Genomic DNA, 8,375 nt, shown 5'->3' on the forward strand with positions numbered 1-8,375 from the left:
GAGGAGGGACACCTAAGTGGATGGTCTTCCGTGTCCCCAAGAAGCGGACACTCTATACTGGGCCCATGTTTGGTGCAATATAAGAAGGAGGGTGGGAGAGAGAAGAAAAGAAAAAAAGAAAAGAAGCAGAACAAGCTATCCTTCCGTCTGAAGAAGCCCACCCCATGCCTCTAAGCCGGCAGCCCATAACTTACGCGTTCGACATGGCTGGCTACTTTCCCTCTTTCCCTCGCCCGCCTGGAAGCTCTTCCTTGTCCCTCCGAGGGGCGGCCGGCTAGCAGGGGTCGGGACACCGCCAGGGGCGTCCACGGAGAGGTCCTTCCGGAGCAGGGGGGACAGCGATCGGAGAGATCCTCTCACTTTGGGCAGGAAAAGGCGACAACCTGCAGATACGCGCAGGCACCGAGGGTGATTCGAACGTTCCGGTCGCCACCCCGAGGCTCCGGGACCTTAGCGTAGCCACTCGACGCGACGCGAGGCGGAACCTAGCAACCGAGACGCTGCGCATGCGCAGTGCCTGCTCACTCCGGCCCGGCGCGCGCCCCGCCCCCTGAGCTCCAGGCGCCTGCGCTGCTGCCTGGTTTCCGTGGCAACCGCGCAGGGGCGCCGAGGGACGCTGGTCCCGCGGAGGGGAGGTGCCGCCCGCTAGGGAGGCGGGGCTCCCGGAGGGCACCGCTGGGGACCTGCCTCCGGGGGCCACCCCGGGTGCCTCCCACCGGCTCGTCGTCCTCCGCGTCGTCTTCCCGCTTTCCTGTTTGCCCCGTTTTCATCCACCTTCAGATATGTGGCCTTGGACCAGGTCCTTGATTGTAGCCTCAGTCTCCCATCTGTAAAATGGGATAACAGCCGTTCATTTGTTCCAACCTTTACTGGGCTTCTCTGGGCCAAGCGCAGACTTAGGTTCTGGGGATACAGGACAAGCAGTCCCGTGCTTCTGGGACGGGATGAAAACGAGGCGAGGAGCTAGTGTGTTGTAAATGGAAAATGCTGTGTGGATGTTAGTTAAGAGCAAGTCGCCATGAGGGTCTGCGTTCATTGCCCTTCTTCCTTCTTCTTTCGGAACTATTGAGATTTATTTGCAAATTCTAGAACCCGCAGTCCCTGCAGGAATATATTCAGGACCAACGCGGCGCCGAGAGCCTGGAGAAGATACCCACCTAAAAAATAACAGCCTGAGTCTGGATCACAGAATCTGGCTCCCACCATCGCTAATGAAGGGAACAAAAGAGTCGCATAAATCAGCAAAAGAAAGAAAGAACTAAAAACTTAAGCACAGCTTTGTGCTACAAATGTCAAAAACGGTACTCAGTGAACTAGAAGCCCGCTGCCGATCACGGGCATCTGAATCTCATTCCCATTCCGCACAAATCCCTACCAGGGAAGGAAACCAAGTAGACAAAATACCACGAATTTTTGGTGACTCCACCGAGCGGGAGGGTGAGCACAGAAGCAAACCACCAGGGAAACGCAGGGGAGACAAAACTATTGTGAATAGAAAGCGGCCCCTGCTGCCCCAGGACCCGACCAGAGCTGGGAAAAAGCACTAGGGCTTGCCACTTTCTAGGCCTTTGCACCGAGTTGAGGCAGAGATTCAAAGTCCAAGGACTTTTTTGTCACAGGGACTGGGTAGGCTTCTAACAAGGGTGGGGGCAGGAGTTTAGCAGAATCGCACTCTTGCACACAGCCAGGGGGCCAGCCCTAGTCCTCACTGTATATACATACAGGTCATGGAAACATGGGTAAAAATGCAATCTTCCAGCTCTCAAACTCGTTCAGGTACAGTGAGAAAGCAGCCGAGGAAAATCTGTTCACATATTTGAACAAATAGAAGGTTTTACAAAGAGCAATCCATTTTAACATGAACAAGACGGAAGCAGTAAGTCCACTACCCAAGCTGAAGGCTTTCGTAACAGGGGAAGCAATAAAAAAAGAATTACAGTGTGGGCGAGACAGATGAAGAACCTAGCCCGGAAGAAAATGTAAGCAAAGAGAAGAAAATTCATCACATGTGTCCCAGGTTCTAGAACAAATTAATATGACCATTAGCTGAAGAGAATAAGGGCTGAAAGAAATGATGCAATGGCACAATGAGAAGAGAAGGATTCTACAGCTAAGGCAACGAAATGAAAATCAGAAACACCCACCAGAGAAACCAAATTAGAAAGACCAAGAAATAGACTGGGCGGCGTGTCCGTCCTCTGGAGTAACACTCAGCCACACGAAGGCATGAGTGGCCAACACCTGCAGCCACGTGGAGGAACCCTGAAGACCTCAGGCGAAGGGAGACAGGCCGGGTACCAAAGGACAGATCCTGCGTGGCGTCCCTTCGCATGACATCCCTATTGTGGCAAATTTACAGAGACAGAGGTAGGTTTGAGGTGAGCAGGGGCCGGGGGAGGGAGGGCGTGGGGGTGTCAGTGCCTAATGGGTGTGGAGCTTCCGTTGGGGGTGATGGGAAATCTTGGAAATAGTGCCGATGGCCCCGCGGCATTGTGGACATGGTCCATGGCATCCAACTGCACGCTTAAAACGGCAAGTTTTATGTCACATGTACACGAATTAGGACCTGGTCGTTTTGAGCAGGTGGCCGAGAGCAGAGGAGACCATGTACTGAGACCAAGTACTGAGAAAGTATCATTCACAGGAGGCGTGGTGTGGTGTGGAGGGAAAATCAGAGATGACCCTGAAGGCCCAGTGCCGGTGATGGGCAGGGAGGCCGGGCTGCTGGCAGAATGGGAGGCGGCTTTGGGCTGCTTCACGTGGGGGGGCACCTGCAAGACGGGAGCAGAGGGCACCGAGACACCATGAGCTGCAGCAGCCAAGGGTGACCGCTGGCACGGCTTAGTGAGGAAGACGAGGCAGGACAGCAGCCCCAGAGGGGCCACCGGGACGTGCAGGCTTGTTGTCCCGGATCCCGGGACCCTCCTGGGTCCAGTTCCAGATTTCCTGAAAGTCCCCCGGCCGCCCCGCCTGGGGATGCTGCTCATCACACCCCCCACGTCCTCAGAGCGTGGTGTGGCTCCTTGAGTGGTTTTATGCTGCCTCGTGCTGATAGCTGTCGTTTCCTCACGGGCTCAGGTAGAGGAGTCCCCCAACGATGCGTTTACGCGGGGTGCGACTTCAAGGCTGGGGGACAGGAAGCGCCGGCCTCTGGGTCAGCTCCCGTAGGTGTCTGGGGAGACCCGCGGGTCCGCAGGCGGCGAAGGCAGGACAGATAAGGAAGGAAAGGTGTAGTGTTCAAAGTGCATTGGAAGGACTTCTCTCAAATGTAAGACACGTTTTCTAGGCTTCTAAGCATAAAATGTCATTCCTCCTAAGAGGCGTATTTTAACCTGTCAGATGCCAAGCCCTCTGCCGTGACATGCCCCCTTTTACATCTGATGTTATGTCTGCACAAAAGCTAACGGGTGGCACAGGGACCCTTTTACGTTTGCATACAGAACTGGAAGTGAAGAGAGTATTCATTTCTTCCGATCATGGTTCTGAAAGTAAATGTTGGCAGACCCCTGGTGTCCCAAGACCCGCCATTTACACTCTTGACTCCTCCTGACCAACGTCCGATGTCAGCGACATGTTACAACTTATAACAGGGGCAATTCTCCTTACCTCAAAGGATTATTGTAAGAATTCAATGAATAATGGATGCAGGGCACTTGGCACACGTTAGGACCCACCTGCTGTTACGTGGCAGCTAATCCCTTAAGCTGCTGGGGTTGCCAAGGTGTCCGCTCAAAATCCACATCTCAATTAGCAGCATTCCTGATTTGGGGGTTTGCGGTGATCGTGGGAGGAATCCCAGATGTCGAGGATCTGGTGCATGCAGGTTTTTCCGTGGGGTGCGCGTCGCAGAGATATTGGCTTAATACCAGTGATGGGTACACACTCGACCCTGCAGCTGAAATCTACGTGCCCGAACAGCAGAGCATTTAGTTGTGAAACTTGGCTTCTCTCCAGTCTATCACAATAACATATCAAAGGATATCGGACTGGAAATTAGTCTTATTTGATGGATTTTGTTGAGCATATGCTAGGAAACAGATTTAAAATGGATGTTAGTAATCCGAGCGTTATGGTCTGGATGGAATTCAGACTAATGATACAAACAGCAAAGTTATTTTACGTCAAATAAGCATCACTTCCCCTGGGAAATGAGTGTGTGTGTGTGTGTGTGTGTGTGTGTGTGCTTCTTATAAGCTGCTGTGTTATCTATAAATAAAACTGTCCAGCGTGAGAAAAAAATGAAAAGGAACTAGCCAAAGACAGGATGTTTTTTATTATTATTATTGTTATTATCCTGGTTTTTTTTTTTTTTCCCACAAACATTGAGGCAGCTTTTGTAACCCAGGTGCAAAGGAGGTCACTCCTCATTGTTTTAACACCTGCTGTCTTTTAAAATGAACATGATTCCCACAAGCCATTGATAAATTCAGTCTTAAAACTGCCTCAGAAATGACTGATCCTACTTCCGAATAACTAGCACGTGCCCGTCCAATTTGCTTTGTTTTGTTGTGTTTCTGTTTGACTCTCAAACCGTTTCCCTCCTCTTGTGTGATTTTCACAATGCTCCTAGCAAAACAATAGCTCTTGATACCCAGGGTAGAAAGCTAATTGCAATTAAAAGCCGCGTGGCGCATAAAACAAAAGCGATAACATTAATGAGAGGTGTTTCGAGACTTAAATTGCCAGGGGCCCTGAGTGCATCAGTAAGATGCAGTTTAACAGCAGAGAAAATACTTAATCTGCTCATTTATCGTAGTCCACGGCCGGACTTAATAGGAATAGAATCTCCGTTTAAAGAAATCGGGCAGAAGCCTAGTGAGACGTTCACGGGCACGTTCGAACCCCGTCTGTCTTCCAGCCCTTTCTCTGCTGCTCCTTTGTTTATCCCTGCTCCCTACAAATGCCACACCTCTGAGAAGCGGTGCTGCCCTGTAGCAGGGCAGGGTGCCAGGGACCTCACGGCACTCGGCATGGGCTCATCGCAGACCCCACGGGGCGTCTTCCTGGTTCAAATACCCAGTGCAGCCTGTTGATGCTGGGCTGAGCCTTAAGCGGTAAAGCCATCCTGGTCACGTGCCTGCCTCCTGTCTTCCCAGCGGGTTGCTGACTTCTGCGTTTCTACGCTGTGGATACGATTTCAGACTTTTTGGTTGTCTGACACACGAAATGCAGATGAACATAGTAAGAGCTATGTTGATGGGCCCCCCGGGTGGTTCCATCGGTGAAGCGTCCGACTTCTGCTCAGGTCATGATCTCGCGGTTCCGAGGTTCGAGCCCGGCGTCGGGCTCTGCGCTGAGAGCGCAGAGCCTGCTTGGGATTCCCTCTCTCCCTCTCTCTCTGCCCCTGCCCTGCTCACGAGCTCGCTCTCTCTCTCTCTCAAAATAAATAGATAAACTTAAAATAAAATTACCTTTTATTACAGTCAATGCAGAAGAGGACGCAGCTCTCCAGCCTACTGCTCGAGGAGTTTTCCCAGTCCGCAAACACTCATAAGTACATCGACCGAGACACAGACGAGCAGGATCCCCCAAGTACTCTGTGCCCTTCCTAATCGCATCCTGTGTCGTTTCCCCACAGGCAAGCATTACCCGACTGACGCCAATGAGTACTTCTCCCTTATAAAGGAAGACTTTGTGAAGTTCTCCTGAGGAAGAGAGAGAGAGAGGAGAGGGAGAGGGAGAGGGAGAGCGAGAGCGAGATCTCCAGTTTTCCGAGTGGCAGTTTTTGTTGTTCCACACGCTTACCAACACTTGGAATTTCCTGTCTCTTTTCTTTGAAATCGTGGTGTCGTCATCTCCTTGTGTTTGTGATTGGCATTTCTCGGCTGGGTCTCGGTGCTGAGAACCTTTTCACGTGCCCGTCTGGCCCTTTGGATATCCTCTGTTGTGTTTTCGTGAAGCACCCGTGGAAATCACTGAGCAAACTTTCACTAGAATTCCTGTCTTTTCCTTACCCACTTTTAGAAGATATTTGCACATTCTGACATCAGCCCACGTTTAATATATTTATTGAGAATAGCTCCTGTCACCACACGGTTTGCTTTTTCTCTCTCTTCATGATGTCTTCTGGTGAATAGCATCTCCTAATTTTAATAAAGCCTAACATATCCATCTGTTTCTCTATGATTAGTGATTTTTTTGTGTTCTGTTTAAGAACTTGTTTTTGCCTACTTCAAGGTGATGAAATATTCCTCTGTGTTTCTGCGTTGTCTTCCCGAAGCTGTACTGTCTTACTTTTCACATTTAGATCTATAATTTATGTAGAATTAGTGTTTTGGGGCGCCTGGGTAGCTCAGTCGGTTGATTAAGTGTCCGAGTGCAGCTCAGGTCATGATCTCACGGTTCGTGGGTTTGAGCCCCGTGTCAGGATCTGTGCCCGGAACCTGGAGCCCGCTTCGGATTCTGTGTCTCCCTCTCTCTGCCCCTCCCACACTCATGCTCTATCTCTGTCTCTGTCTCAAAAATGATATGATATATCATTAAAAAATTTAAAAAAAGAATTAGTTTTTCCATGAAGTGTGAAATAGAGATTAAATCTTGTTTTTTGTTTTTTTTTTCCCTGTAGGAACTTCCAAATCTACCAGCCCTGTTCACAAGAAGACCACCTTTCCCCCTGCTCTTCTGTGGTACCTTTCTCATGAATCCAGTGTCTGGATAAGCATGGGTGTCTTTCTGAAAGGGTGTTGAACTTTGCTGATGTTTTTGGAGTCTTTGATAGGATCGTATGATTTTCCCCTTTATTCTTTTAATGTAGGGAAGTACATTGTTTGATTTTTGAATGCGTAGCTGGGAGAAACCCCACCTGATGGGTTGTCCTTATCATGCACCTGCTACACTTTATATATAAGATATTGTTGAGGAGGTTTGCACCTGCATTCATGAAGGATAGGAGTCTGTGATTTTCTTTGACAGCCGTGTGAGATTTTGCTCTCATGGTAATGTTAGCTTCATAAAATAAGTTGGGGAATGTTTCCATTTTTCCTGTATTTTTTAAAAAGTTTGCATAGGGTGGTGGTTATTTCTTTCTGAAAGGTTTGCTGGACATGATCTGGACCCGAGGTTGTCTTTGTGAGAAGGTTTTTAAAATTAAGAACTCAATGTCTCTAATAGATATAGTACTATCTGGGTTTTCCATTTCTTCTTAGTTTTGGAAGCTGTGTGGTTCAGGCTACCTGATCATTTTATGTAACTTGTGGAACTTATGATAGTAAGTTGGTTGTGATATTCCTTTACCATCCTTTTAATACCTGTGTGATTGGTGATGATATTTCTTTTGCCATTCATAATATTTTCAGTTTATGTTTTCTCTTTTTCCCTGATGAGTCTTGCTAGGGGTTATCATTTTTATTAATACAGCCAAAGAAGCAAACTTTGGTTTTAATAATTATCTATATACTAAATATAATATAATATAATATAATATAATATAATATAATATAATATAATATATATATCTTTATTATTTGTTTTCTATATTAGCTTTATATTGCTGCATAACAGATTATCCTGACCTAGTGGCTTAGAACAGTATACATTTATTGTCTCAGCATCTGTGTGGATATAAAATCTGCTCACAGCACAGTGGTGCCTCTAGCCATAGGCTCCTCACAGGCTATACTCACGGGGGAAGCTGTGATGTGGTCTCATCTGAAGGCTCAGCCGTGGGGGAGTTGGCGTCCAGCTTACTTAGGACTTTGTTGGCAGGACCAAATGCAGGACCAAATTTGTCCTGAGCTGTTGGACTGGAGAATTCCATTCTGGGTTGGCTGTCATCTGGAGGTCTCCCTCTGCTCCTTCCCGTAGGGGCCTCTCTGTAGGGCGGCTCACAGAACAGAAGTCGGCTCCACCAGAGGGAGCAAGAGAGAGAGGGTAGGCAGGACGGCAGCCAAAGTCTTTCTTCGACCTAATCTTGCAAATGATTGCATCACTTTTGCTTCTGTCTTCTCTTGGTTGCTGTACCACGCATTGTTTGAAAATGCCTGCAAAATGTTAACACACAACTTTTGCCCGACTGCGTAGTTGTTCACGGCAGGAGGGCTGGCACAGTACCAGTTAATTCATCAGGGCTGGACAGAACTAGGGTGATTTTTATCTTAATAAATAATTGCCTGTCGCCCGGCTCTCTCTGCTGAATGTCGTGGGACTCTGAAAGTGGTTCTGGTTCCCTCATGGTCAGAGTCTAGCACAAAGGCCTTGTCCTCACTCTCACGCTGGCCTGTGTGCCAGCCTGGACGATCACCTACCAAACCCAATCGCGTTCTCTCATCTGCGGAACAATGCAGGGATCTCTGGTGAGGAGGAAATTCTATTTTCCACGGAACCAGCAGTGGGGGTGGGGTTACCTCTATTTCTGCTTGCTTCAAGGCCTGGATGAA

The 8,375-nt window shown here is 48.7% G+C and overlaps 1 long non-coding RNA gene across 1 annotated transcript; it reads left to right on the forward strand.

The window, feature by feature from the left end:
- Nucleotides 1–610: 610 nt before the first annotated feature.
- On the forward strand, nucleotides 611–8,133 carry LOC125917751 (uncharacterized). The gene is made up of 2 exons (XR_007456282.1): nucleotides 611–2,367; nucleotides 5,424–8,133. It is a non-coding gene; the product is annotated as an uncharacterized LOC125917751 (long non-coding RNA).
- Nucleotides 8,134–8,375: the final 242 nt, after the last annotated feature.

Source organism: Panthera uncia, unplaced genomic scaffold (genome assembly GCF_023721935.1).
Source record: "Panthera uncia isolate 11264 unplaced genomic scaffold, Puncia_PCG_1.0 HiC_scaffold_2356, whole genome shotgun sequence".
NCBI classification, from domain to species: Eukaryota; Metazoa; Chordata; class Mammalia; order Carnivora; family Felidae; genus Panthera; species Panthera uncia.